Consider the following 13913-nt stretch of genomic DNA (forward strand, 5'->3'; position numbering starts at 1 on the left):
AGTGTTTCCCCTACCATTATATAAGGGGGGCGCCCCGCCCTCCTAACGGCTCCCCCCGCCCCCCTTGAAGTCAAGTAAATTTGATTTGATTTTCTTTTTAGCGCCAGATTACAATTTGTTATTTTATTAAAAAAAACTAAATAGCCCTTAAGTAATAAGTTATTTATCTTATTTCCACGATGGCATGTATTTTCTGTCTGTGTTTGCGCGTTTACAATTATCCCAATGAGTGCGCAAGCGCGCACACTCACACACAAACAAACACTTGCGTCAAATACAGATGAGCACTAGCGGACAGAGCGCGCGGCGGGAAATATGTCGCTGAACTGAAGATGGCAACACTCGCTCTACTGCGAGTAGCAGCCGGAGTAGCTCTCCTGCTCCAAGTCTACGCCCGTTTCACACATATTTCGTTTGCAGTGCGTGTGCGGTGAGTATTTTTTTCCGTACCCATGTTTACAGAGCTTTCACACTGCACGCGGATGCAGTCCGTCGATGATCGATCCGTTCCAGTTGCGGTGCGTATACAGCAGTGCAGAGATCGTTTCCGCACCGAGTCTATTTTTGCCGTTTATATACTGTCTATGATTTCTGCTGTGCTGCAAACACTGAATTAAAGTGACAGCGCATGTTTCGTGGTCAAAATGAACACAGATTGACCTGAAAATGTAGTAATTTCACCATAAGTGCGATGAATTAAATAAAATGTAGTAATCTCACCATACATTTATTTCATTTTTCACTTTAAGACCGGGGTAAAGCAAGGAAAACTACAATTTACCTCAACAAGGCGACATAATGACATTCGTGGAGGTTCTTTGTGACATGCAAGATTTATTGTATTAAAATTTAAATGCAAAAGATTTTAATATAAATACATGGTTAAATATTTTACCACTTGCTTGAGCAACTTAATATATAATTATATAGAAGTAATGCATTGAATAATACATTGTTTAAATTGTGTTTAAACGTGAACGCGCGTTCACAGCAGTGCTGCGTCTGACAGGATTATTCTCTCCAATAAATGCATCATAGAAATAAAAACTTCTCACAAAAAAAGCCCATTTAAAATTTGTTTGTCATATAAATGTATTAACTAACATTAACGAACAATGAATGAGCAAAATATTTGTTAGTATTTATAAATCTTTTTTTAGTTGTTAAAAATAAAACTATTTAAGCTCTGGTCCATTAATATTAACAAATACTTCTACAAAGCATTACCCTCCCAGACAACCAATTAATGTGACACATAGATAGATAGATAGATAGATAGATAGATAGATAGATAGATAGATAGATAGTGTCTGTGTCAATTTTCCCCAACCAACCAACCAACCAACCCCCCCCCCCCCCCCCCCCCCAAACCTGTAAACCTAGGGGAAACACTGAACACTTATTATTAAATAACCGTTAGGCACTTTTCACATATTTTCTTCATATTTATTAAAAATAAATGCCTTTCCAATCTGATATGTGATGGGAAAAGAGAGAAGAACGAGTTCGGCAAAAGGCGGATTTGAACTCGGGGCGATCGCGTCAAAAGTATCTTCAATGCGCCTTAATCTCTACGCCACTGCTGCTGATAGGTTACAGGCGTTTTTTGTACTTTTGTCTAGACCAACCAGACACTGGTGGGCGGAGTTAGTGTAAATAGCCTCTGCCAACAAGGCGAGATATTTGCACCTTTTATAAATAGACACTCCGAAACAGTTTTACTTTTGTTGTGTGTGTGTGTGGTATGTATGTATAAATATGCAGAGAAACTGAGACACTGGCAAATATAGTGTTAGAGGTTTCACATACATATATATATATATATATATATATATATATATATATATATATATATATATATATATATATATATATATATATGGCCTGGTGGCCAGTCTTCACTGATTTTACACTCCATCAGTAAGAGCAGACAGTGAAGGCTGAATTAGCAGAGCAACAGCACAGCTGTACATAAAATATTGCAATCCACACAACATAATAGGAGATATCAGAGTTCAAAAGAGGACAAATTGTTGGTGTGCGTCTCGCTGGCTCATCTGTGACCATGCAGGACAGCTTATTACAGTGTATTGAGAGCTATGGCATCCAGAGTAATGTCGGCATATACCACCACGTAGGACGAACCACATCCAACAGGAGTGACTGTCGACGCAAGAGGAAGCTGTCTGAAAAAGATGTAACCCGGATTGTATCCAAAAAAACATAAAACCACAGCTGCCCAACTCACTGCAGAATTAAATGTGCACCTCGACTTTCCTGTTCCCACCAAAACTGTTTGTCAGGAGCTCCACGGGGTCAATAAACCTTTGTCACTTGTGCCAATGCCAAATGTTGGTTACATTGGTGCCAGCAGTGCAAATCTTGGGCTATGGACAATGTGAAACATGTGTTGTTCTCTGATGAGTCCATCTTCACTGTCTTCCCACATCCATGGGAGATGAGGTGAAATCTATCTATCAGTGCTGGTCTGGGCTGCAATATCATGGCATTCCCTACTGTACCTGATGGGCAAGTCACTGGCATTTTAAAACTGATTCATTTCAATCGATTCATTCCATTGTGTTTTAATTAGGATCATCAACTGCAAATAAATGATATGCCATGCATCACAAAGTCAGTGAAATCCTGATTCTAACCTATTTAAATTTTCACAGATGACACTGCTGGTATCTGACACAACAAGCAGTTGAGTTCTCAATATTGTCCCAGAAATTCCCTATCAGTGTGTCCTTAAAAGATCTGGATCTGTGATCTGGATTACAATGTGCCGTCACCTCTCTAGATGCCCACGCATAAGTTTCTTGCTTGTCTACTTGAGTCCAGACAGAGAGACTCCCAGCCAGGGAGTTTCTGTCTGTTCACTAGCCTGTGAAATTACTTAAACCAGAAGACATGAATGTAGGTCATCTAAGGATATGAGTAAGTGTGTATCATCAGATCCAACAGCTCAACATGCTAGAGTACAAGCTCCAAAAACTTGGTTGGTTTGAAAGTCAACATGAAATCCAAGTAAATCCCAATTAGCCTACTTTCTAAATACATAATTTAATACTTAATAAAATTTACTGTGAATGATTCAATGCATGGTATTCAAAACAAAACAAACAATGTTTGTCTTCGTAATCTTTACTCATTATGTAGAATAATAAAGTGCTAAGCCTCTGAAATGAGTAGGCTGCTTTCTTTTACAAAGACGGAGAAGTTTCAACTAACAGCTGACAACGTTTTCAAGATTCAAGCAATTCCCGATGGATAAAATCAAGGCCTGGCCCACATTTCTTCAATGTATATCCCGTTTCACTCAGAAATACATCACATAATGGAAGTAAAAAAAAATGTGAATAACGTTTCATGTTGATCTGAGTAATTCTCTTTATAAACTTTCACAAAAATTTCATTACACTCTAAAGTCTAGACCTCCCAAATTCCAGTTTACGAACTAAACTTCCTGAACAAATCAACAACAATTCAATCTACCATTGCTGAGGGCGTCACTTAACTTTGTTGTGGTACTTTAGTGACATAAAAGAAAACAGATCTCTTTACGATACAGGAAACGGTGCCTATCTCAGTCTGCAGACTGGAGCCATGTGATTCTCAGTGGGTTTTAAAATAACATGACCAATATTTTGATTATTTCCACACAGAGCGTCCAAAATTTGAAGGATCAAATTGACATTGGTGCAAATTGAATCAGTTAAGTTTGCATTTGGAGCTTAATCATCATGCTAGGGGTTTGTACAGGAATTGAGGCATGACCGAACTATCACATCACCGCTGTACCACTTAGAGCAAAATCAAACTGAACATACGCACAACTGTACATTGTGCAAACACTTTGGATTTGAGACTTTGAACACAGATAGTAGCCTATGTTTTGTATGTTTTGATAGTACGCTCTATCGTAGCATTTTATCAGCATTACCGTACACAGACAACAAAACCAAATATGTGCTGTTGTTATAAATAAGACATTCCAGAGAATTGGGACTGATACAAATATTTCACAGAAAAAATGTCTAAGATCTTTATTCAAAGCACTTTAAAGACACAAAACCGACTTTAAAACATGGTTGGCCAAACAGCAATTGGTTTACAATCAGTGTGAATTTACACTAAAATTAAGTAGTATAAATGCAACTACATAACTTATTAAATTAAAAAACAACAACAACAACTGTAGACTGTTCAATTAATTGGCCAGTATTTGGCCATTTTTTAAATTACCAGCATTAGTCAATGGAAATTAAAAACAAACAAAAATATCCTTTTAAATTTAGGTTAAAAAAAATGGCAACTCGTGTACAGACGCTGCCCAAGTCATCCACACAAAGACAAAACACCGCCAGGGCAACACACGACACTTAAATAATGCAATAAACATTAACTAAATAACAGAAAATGTCACACAAATCACTCTAATGTAATGTACATTACTGAAAACACAATGTATATAAAAATAAATCTTATGCAATATGTGACTAGGAAAATCATTTCATTGTTCTTCACCAATAATTCATGTTTTTTTTACTTAAAACAGTATTTACAGTAAAATTACATATAAAGTAATATTCAACTATTTACACGTTCACCATATATGGTATGGTAACTGGCAGTTGTATCTAGGCAATGTAGCATATTTAGTTTTTTTCCCCTGTAAAAATTACATTGTTTATAGTAGTCCACCAAAAACTGCCAAAATTATTTTCCTTATTTTGTCTGATGAATACAAAAGGACGGACAAATTTCACACTTCTCTTTCCTGTACAAGAACATTGACTTAGACTAAAATCTGTATGTTTTGCCATGTTCTTATCATAAAATATGGATCAAAAGTTAAGTGTGCAAGTGGCTTCTTTTTTTAAAAGAAAAAAAGAAAAAGTAGCGTGTTTTTTTTGCGCTGCACAAAACTTACTTAGCTTAACCTTTAAAAAAAAATATATATATATATACCTAATAAAGCTAAACTATTTCATATTAAAGCAAAATAAACCAGGCATTTTAATCTCAGTTCAAGCTTTCCACAAGAGAAACCAAAAATCCATGTTCGCCCAGTGGGGTACGCTAACAGAAACTGCCTTGACGGATGATCAAAAGCCTAGCAAAGGGTCACAGCAAATGCCCTCACCAGACCCGGAAGAAAGGGCGTCTCATGTGACATAGTAGGTGAATATGGTTTTCATAACAGGGTGTGTCAGACTTTTTCATATAAAGTGTCCAGCCGTAACACCTTTCGCCCAGTTTCTCACACATTTTTCTCACACAGGATCCGCTGTTTTCCGTCAGCTCTATTGAAGTGCTCTGGGAGACGAGCGGGCACACAGACGCTGCCAGCTGTATGAAGCGCTCTGTGAGGAGCTAATGAGGCGCCACAGTATGATAGACTTACTAAGCAGAGCAGTTTTGTCTCTGGAAAAATGGGTTTGTGTGTGACCCCAGCGCTTAAATGAACACGGACCGGCAATCAGACAAAAATAGTGGTTCACGCTTGTTACAAACAGTCTTTTATGGCCTGGTGCTAAAAAAAAAAAAAAAAAAAAAATCATCAATTGAGGAGTGTCGGGTCTGTTTGAGGAGCTGGGAGCGACTCTACGCCTACAGAGCTGGACTATAAGATCGCTGAACAATTGAGATTTACTGATGTCATTCAGCAACCTGATAATACCGCTTTTCAGAGTGCAAGAGCACCTGGCCTAATGAATTATTAAATGACAGATTCAATAAACCTTCACAAAAAAAAAAGTATAGTGGCGGGTACTGTGGAAAAGCAATGATATCAGATATGTAAATGATATGAAAAGTGATTAATATACATTTGAATGGTAGTCCAAGGTACTTCCAAGAAAACCATGGTACCATGTCCAAAAAGTATGGTAATACTATGTACTTTTTTTTTTATTAAAGGGATAGTTCACCCAAAAATTTAAATTAGCCCATGATTTACTCACCCTGAAGCCATCCTAGGTGTATTTGCCTCTTCTTTCAGACGAATACAATCGGAGTTATATTAAAAAACTTCCTGGCTCTTCCAAGCCTTATAATGCGAGTCAATGGGTATAATTTTTTGAAAGTCCATCAAAGCGCATCCATCCGTGATAAAAGTGCTCGAAACAGCTCTGGGGGGGTTAATAAAGACCGTCTGAAGTGAAGTGATGCATTCGTGTAAGAAAAATATCCATATTTAAAACTTTATCGACTAAAATAACTAGCTTCCAGCAGACAGCCGTACCTAAGTCGACCTACGCCAAAAGAGTAACACTTGACGATGTATGACGTAGGAGTAGCGTAAGCTTTGACACCTCTTGCGGTTCAAACAGGGCTTTGTATTCGTCTGAAAGAAGTCTGTCATATACACCTAGGATGGCTTCAGGGTGAGTAAATCATGGGCTATCCCTTTAAAGCACAATCACAACAGTATTATGTAGTTCAAGTCCCTGATGTTAACTAGTACACGTACAATTTTTATAAAAATACTCACATTACAGCCACATTACAGAACAAATCACTCAAACAAGTATGTATATGTATATTAAAAATCCACAGCATTTTTAAGCAGCTGGGTGAAAGTCCAGCCAAAAACACTGCAAAAAAAGTGTCTTACAAAAACTGAACCTTGTTACTTCAATAACCAATAAGAAACAGCCCAAGCCACCATTACTAGTTTAAATACTTGATCAGATTCAGTGGTGTGAAAAGAAGGCTGCACCCTAATATTCGACGACAAAAGGCTTATCCCAACCAGATTTTAATTCGCAGAAAAAACCCCTCCACCACAGGAATTGGAGAAGTCACGTTATCATGGCTAGTCCATGATCGTTATCATGGCTAGGCCATGTAATAATCATGTCGGACAGGATATCCAAGCGTTCACCTTTCATTCAACGACATCAAACATGGCTTATCATTTGAAACATGCACAAGTTGAACATTAACCACTTTACATGGCCGCTTGCTCAAACGTTTATGTTAACCTCGATAAATGTGCGCTATAGTTAGGTCCATAATATACTGTATATTCCCCGGGCTGCCCACTGCTCCAGGTGTGTGTGTCCACGGTTTGCAGTGTGTGTGCACTAACTTGGATGGGTTAACTGCAGAGGACAAATTCAGAGTATGGGCTGCCATACTTGGCCTTCCCGTAACTTCAGGTATGTTCAAGTGTTCACGTGGAGTATGGAAGCTAAATTAGTACAGCGTTTACAGCATGACGTTTAACTTAGCGTGCATTTCTCTCTAGGCACATCCACTATGCTGAGATTTGAGTCAGCGTCCTTCATCTTTACCATCGACATTGACTGAGAAAACAGTAGTTCATAAATAAATTATAAAAATGTCCAGGCAGTCACAGCAAGCTTTAAGCGTGCATGTGCTTATTTATGTGTTATCATTATTATGGTTTAATATTGTTCTACATTACAGAGAAATGTTCAGCCCTGAAACTCAAACCATTTTCTGATGGTTTTCTTCCTTGGCAGACACTTTCTTACTAAAGTTTATCTACTACAGAAGAGCAATACTGACCCATATCACCCCCACCTAAAAATTAATCAGTTAATCAGACGAGAACGTATGACTTTATTAATAAAATCCCATATCTCTGAAATTCCAGTAGTTAACCTCATTAAAAAAACATCTAAATCACACTTGATCTGGGTTCATCGGCTTATTGCATGGAATCTTTTAACAAGGCATGCATTGTTGAGCTCTCTAAAAACCCTCGCCAGTTTTACAGGCTATAGGAGGAAATTTTACATTGACTTGGAACTTGTTTGTGTTCCAGTGCAATCACACAGAGAGATTGTGTGTTTGAAGGTTGTCTCCTTAAGATAATATACGCAAGAAGCACCCAAGTAGCATGCTGACTCTTGAGTAATTCAGAGACTGTATCCTGAAAGACTGACAACATCAGGTCATATGAGGAACTTTGAGCCAATACTGATTCACTTCCCCATACAATACTTATAAGGATGAGCATTTGTAAACTCAGTGGTTGCCATTTAGGGTTTTGTTGTTCAAAAAAAGTACTATGGCAGTAACATGACATCTACAGTCATGGTCAGAATTATTGGCACTCTTGGTAAATATGAACAAAGAAGCCTATGAAAATAAATCTGCATTGTTAATCCTTTTGAACTTTTATTTAAAAAACTCTATACTTTCATTAATTTAAAAGAAATGAAGGGGGGGGGGGGGGGGGGGGTATTTATGAAATAAATGTTTTTCTCCAATACACGTTGGCCACAATTATTGGCACCCTTTTATTTAAAACTTTTTGCAAGCTCCTTTAGCCAAGATAATCCTATAATGCCTGGTGAGTTTGGAGAACACCTGACAAGAGATCAGAGACCATTCCTCCATACAGAATCTCTCCGGATCCTTCAGATTCCCAGATCCATGTTGGTGCTTCTTCTCTTCAGTTCACCCCACTCATTTTATAGGCTTCAGGTCAGGGAACTGGGATGACCATGGCAGAAGTTTCATTTTGTGCTCAGTGACCCATTTCTGTGTTGATTTTGATGTTTGTTTTGGATCGTTGTCCTGATGGAAGATCCAAACAGGGGCCATCAGGTTTTGATTTTTTACCTGTTGGTATTTGATAGAATCCAAGATGTCACGTATCTGAAGATGTCCAGAAACTCCAGTAGAAAAAAATAGCATCCAGCAGTATATTTAAAAGTGGGCATGGGGACCTTTGAATTCCGGTTTGCTGGCAAAAAAACGTAAAAAAAAAAAAAACGTTTGAAGTACCAGTAGTGTCTGGCAACTGGAGTTTGCTTTTGGAAGAGAGCAGAGGATTTTATTCTTGAAACCCTCCCAAAGAAAATGTGGTGATGTAGGTGCTGTTTGATATTTTTGTTATGAGGCTTTCTGACCCCAAGGCTCAACTAATTTCTGCAATTCTCCAGCTGTGATCCTTGGAGAATCTTTGGCCACTCGAACTGTCCTCCTCGCTTTGCATTAAAACATTATAGACACAAGCCCTCTTCCAGGCAAATTTGCGACATCTTTAGGTGATTGGAACTGATTGGAAATGATTGCCCTGATGGTGGAAATGGGAATTTTCAATGCTTTAGCTGTTTTCTTACAGCTGCTTTCTATTTTGTAAAGCTCAACAATCTTTTGCTGCACTTCATAACTATATTCTTTGGTTTTACTCATTCTGATGGATGATTAAGGGAATTTGGCCTTTGTGTTCCCTCATATTTATACTCCTGTGAAACAAGAAGTCATGGCTGGACAATTTCATGTTTCTAGTCACCTTGTTAACATGTAAATATGAATGGGAACATACTTCAGAGATATTTTACTCATAAGAATTTCTAGGGGTGCCGACGCCGATAATTGTGGCCAACATGTTTTGGAGAAAAGCATTTATTTCATAATGTGATTTTCCCCCCACTTTCAATTGTTTTACTTCAATGAAAGACATTGATTAGACATTGAAAGACATTAGATTTTTCTTTTTTATGAACGAAACATCAAAAGGATAAACAATATATTTTCACAGCCATCTTTGATCATATTTTATTGACATAAAAGCAGTCCCTACATCTTACATTTCAGTCCGTTCCTCACACAAAGATATCATATGGCTTCAGAAGATTTAGCACATATTTATGATACTTTGATTTTATGTCATTTTTGGAACTTGACAACATCCATCCACTTGCAGCAGCAAAATAATTCTGCCTATGATCTCATGTTGCGTTCCACAGATTATGTGTTCGGAGCAATGGGTAGGCTAAGTGAGTAAATTATGACAATTTTCACTTTTGGGTTAACTAAAAAAAAAGGGAAAAAAACTTTTATTTTTAAAATTATGTGAATAAAATTTGTTAAAACTCCAACTCTCTCAAAGCTGCAATACAGGAAACACCCCAAGATCTCACTTGACCCACATTTTGAGAAGTAGGACTAAAAGTGTATCAGCACAATTCATCCAATATGACCCTGAAAGCTTATGAAAAAGGAGTAGGCTAAATGCCACAGTACCAAAACAAAGGATCTTAAGACAACCAAATAAGCTTTAACTGACAGTTATCATCTAAAATTTACATAAAACATCCACAAAACCTGAAATGGACAACCGTAAAAAATAGTGACACTGGCCAGGGCTGCGTTTCCCAAAAGCATCGCAAGGCCAAGTAGATCATAGAACCATTGCCACCAAAGGTCTCTACGATCAAGTTAGCATTGGTAGAGAATCATGTCAGTTTCAAAATCTTTTGAATGTCAAATTAAAATAACGTACCACCTACACTAAACCCTACCATAAACCAACCGATAAGGTCAAGGATAAGGTTAGGCTAGATAAAAACCCAATCAACCATGCCATTTAGCTTGCATAAGTCTTTTAGCTCTTTTATTGTGACTCGTGTTTCATGGGACACGTACCCGAACAAATGCAACGCTGTACCAGGTGAGATACCAAGCAAGTTTACAGAACTTTACAGTACAGAAAAGCTGTACGGAGCTGGTTATGTGGCGCAAACATACCTTCTAATGTTCATTCATGTTTATTTCATGCTGTAACTAATAGTAAAGAGGAAGAGAGGATTGGTTCATGTGCGTTCCGTGTTGCCGCTTCGATACAGCGTTCACATTAAAGAACACCAAAGGGAATTTACTGTTTGAATTTGTCATATTACATAACATGAAAACTAATTTAATCGTTGTGAATTCACTGGGTTTAGTTGTCGTTTTCAGCGCGTTGTTCCAGGAAGATCGTACACATACTGACAAGCACGCATCTGAGGCGGTGTTGGTGACACGTTGTATTAGTCGTTATATTTGATTATTAAACAAGTCATTTAATTAAATGATCAATCACATCGAAATATTTTACAATCCTACTAGCCCTTTATTTAGATTAAAGGGGTGGTTGATTATGATTTCACTTTTTTAACATTAGTTAGTGTGTAATGTTGCTGTTTTAGCATAAACAACATCTGCAAAGCAACGACGCTCAAAGTACAAAGCAAAGGGAGATTTTTCTTGTAAAGAAATTGCTTTTTAAGGACTACAACAAACGGCTGGTAGGGACTACACGACATTCCTCCCGGGTTAGTGACATCAATAACCCTAAAATTTACATAAACCCCGCCCCCGGGAACGTGATTTATAGATTATCAAGACATAATATGCTAATCAATGACTAGAAGATAACTACACAAGCTACAGAAATTCATCAACTAACCATTCAAAAACGTCCTGTTGCATTCTACATGTCACTTCTTCTTGAGTCTCACCATCTTTGTCTGACTCCAGTTTGAACATAAAAGGCTAAAGGTTTTTGAAATGTTCAATACATGTCTGTGTGAGGAGGTAATCGAAGCTCCGCCCTCTGTGCAGGGAGCAGCAGCTCATTTGGATTTAAAGGGACAGACACAAAACGGTGCGTTTTTGCTCACCCTCAAAAAGTGACAATTTTAACATGCTATATAAAAATATCTGTGGGGTATTTTGAGCTAAAACTTCACATACACACTCTGGGGACATCAAATACTTATTTCACATCTTGTGAAAAGGGCATTATTCCACCCCTTTAAAAAACCCTTCTCATTTATTTGGGGAGGAACATAGCGTTTTGATCAGCATTTGCAGACCCTGTCATGCTGTTGGCCATATGCCACTGCAGCAAACGCATATCGCAGTATTAAGGCTAACGATTAATCGATTAACTGATCGTTATTTTAAACGACGATCGATCATGGGTATTTGTGAAAATTGACATCCCTATTAATTACTCACCCTCATACCGTTTTTGTTCTTGCATGTCATGCAGGTTCGGTTGAGCTTCTGTTTATGTTTGCAAATCAATGTTTATATGTGAATAAAAGCCTAAATTAAATCTGTTTATCATATAAAGCGATCGTGTCTCTTCAGAAAATTTTGGACTAAGCCGCTCAATTCATATGGATTAGTTTTATAATCTCTTTAAGAACTTTCTGAAGCATCAAAGTGTCAGTTTCATACCTGTCTTATGGAGGGACAGAAAGCTCTCAGATTTCATTAAAAAGATCTTCATTTGTGTTCCGAAGATGAACAAAAGTCTTACAGGTTTGGAACTGTACAAGGGTGAGTAATTAATGACAGAAAATTTTATTTTTAGCCTAACCCTTTAAGGAGTATGAAGCTGAACAGATGATTAAAGCAAATCTGAAGTTTGACAGATTTTAACAGTTTATGAAGTGAGAGTTGAATCAAGATCAAAGAAACCCAAAGTGAAATCACACTTGAGTCACACACATTACCTTATTTAAGGCCTTCATTCCACTGAATCAAATCTACATAACTGTCACTGTAAACCAACACCTCACCCCATTCAAAATCAGTGTCAAATTTCAATGGCTCACTTTTAAATGACTTTTGTTTAACGTGACATAACTTTACATCAGTGGGAATAACAGCCTACAGCCCTACACTGCTTAATGCCAGACCGCAGGATTGACCGGTTTTAGAACTTGCTTTTCTGGGTATGCACTAAAAACATGGATGAACTGAAAGGCATTTTTTTCACTGAGAACCATTTAACTGTTGCTGGCACATAAGCGAGGACTGCGCAATAGCCACAGGCCACATGTTTAAGCCAGTCCTACGAAAAAAATTTTTTTATAAGTGCTTTAAACAACACGTGTCTCGTGATAAACTTCATCGGGCTATCACATACTTTTAACACTTACACAAAAGAATCAGACAATTATAGGCATGACCTTGACTAAGCGATTAATCATGCATTAATGAAACGTCATCTGAAAGTTTGACTCACTTAGATTAGTGCGTGAATCTCACAAAACCAGTCATATTCTATCATATTTCAGCCCAAAACCAAAAGTAGAAATGTTGTTTTTATAGCACTTTTCCTGTTAGCATAGACACATGATTTTCATGAGCTTAACTGTCATTACAGCAATTGATTATTTTCTCCACATTTCAATGGTGAATCAAAATACTGTTATACGATAATTAGATTTAGGAGGAAAATGAGGTTAATAGTATTGAAAATAATGTGACAACATTTAAAATCTTAATGGTCCTCAAATATCTTTGCGAAGATGTTATTTAACACTTTTTTGCTTTTCAGTTTGTGCTGAAATGCAACCTCTTGACAGGTTTCATGAGATTCACAAAATTAGAAAAGGCCGTATTATAAAAGGCCTCAAGGTTAACAGCATGACATGAAGGTGGTGTCATTAGATCAAATACACCAGAACACATTTTATATTTTAGCAATATTAACACTCTAAACCAACACACTACATCTGGACATAAGACAAAACATGCTACATTGGTCAACATGGTTATAAGATGCCAGAACACAGAATTGTGTTGAAATGTGGATCAATGTGGTCATGTCCAGACATGACAACTCCATATGTCCATCATGTAAGAGTGGGGATCCCAGCGGGTATAAGGAGGACAGGTCCCCCCCACAACTTTGGAACAACAGAAAATTGTCTGTACTCCAATTTAGCCTATACTGTAACCATAACAACAATATCCTGTTTGTCGTCCCCCCAGCTATAATGTAAAGCATTCACAAAAGTGAATATATCAAAACACATGGAGTATGACTTGTTTGGTTGTTCCTGCTCCAGGAGTCTGGGGTGCAGGTTTGCACATGCTTCCCCAAAACCCTCTGGGCTTTAACTTTTTCTCTGGCCCAGATTTCATTTTAGCTTGCATGCAAACCTGTCAGAGCATCAAACCCCAACTTTCAACACACAGATAGGTAGATGATGATTATGATGATGGTCAATAAGCTCTCAAGAACATTCCAGGCAGGAGGAAGAGGAGAACTGACCAACACAAGAACTATAATCAGACACAGAAGTGAATGCTTATGAAACTCCAGCTACACTAAATTACACTTTTTCCTTTCTTACAAAGAT

The 13913-nt window shown here is 37.6% G+C and overlaps 1 protein-coding gene across 1 annotated transcript in view; it reads right to left on the reverse strand.

The window, feature by feature from the left end:
- The window catches only part of pcgf3 (polycomb group ring finger 3), a 44246-nt gene that overhangs the window by 29986 nt on the left and 347 nt on the right, over positions 1-13913 (reverse strand). The window lies entirely within an intron of this gene.

The sequence above is a fragment of the Abramis brama genome, assembly GCF_963993115.1.
Source record: "Abramis brama genome assembly, chromosome: 13".
NCBI classification, from domain to species: Eukaryota; Metazoa; Chordata; class Actinopteri; order Cypriniformes; family Leuciscidae; genus Abramis; species Abramis brama.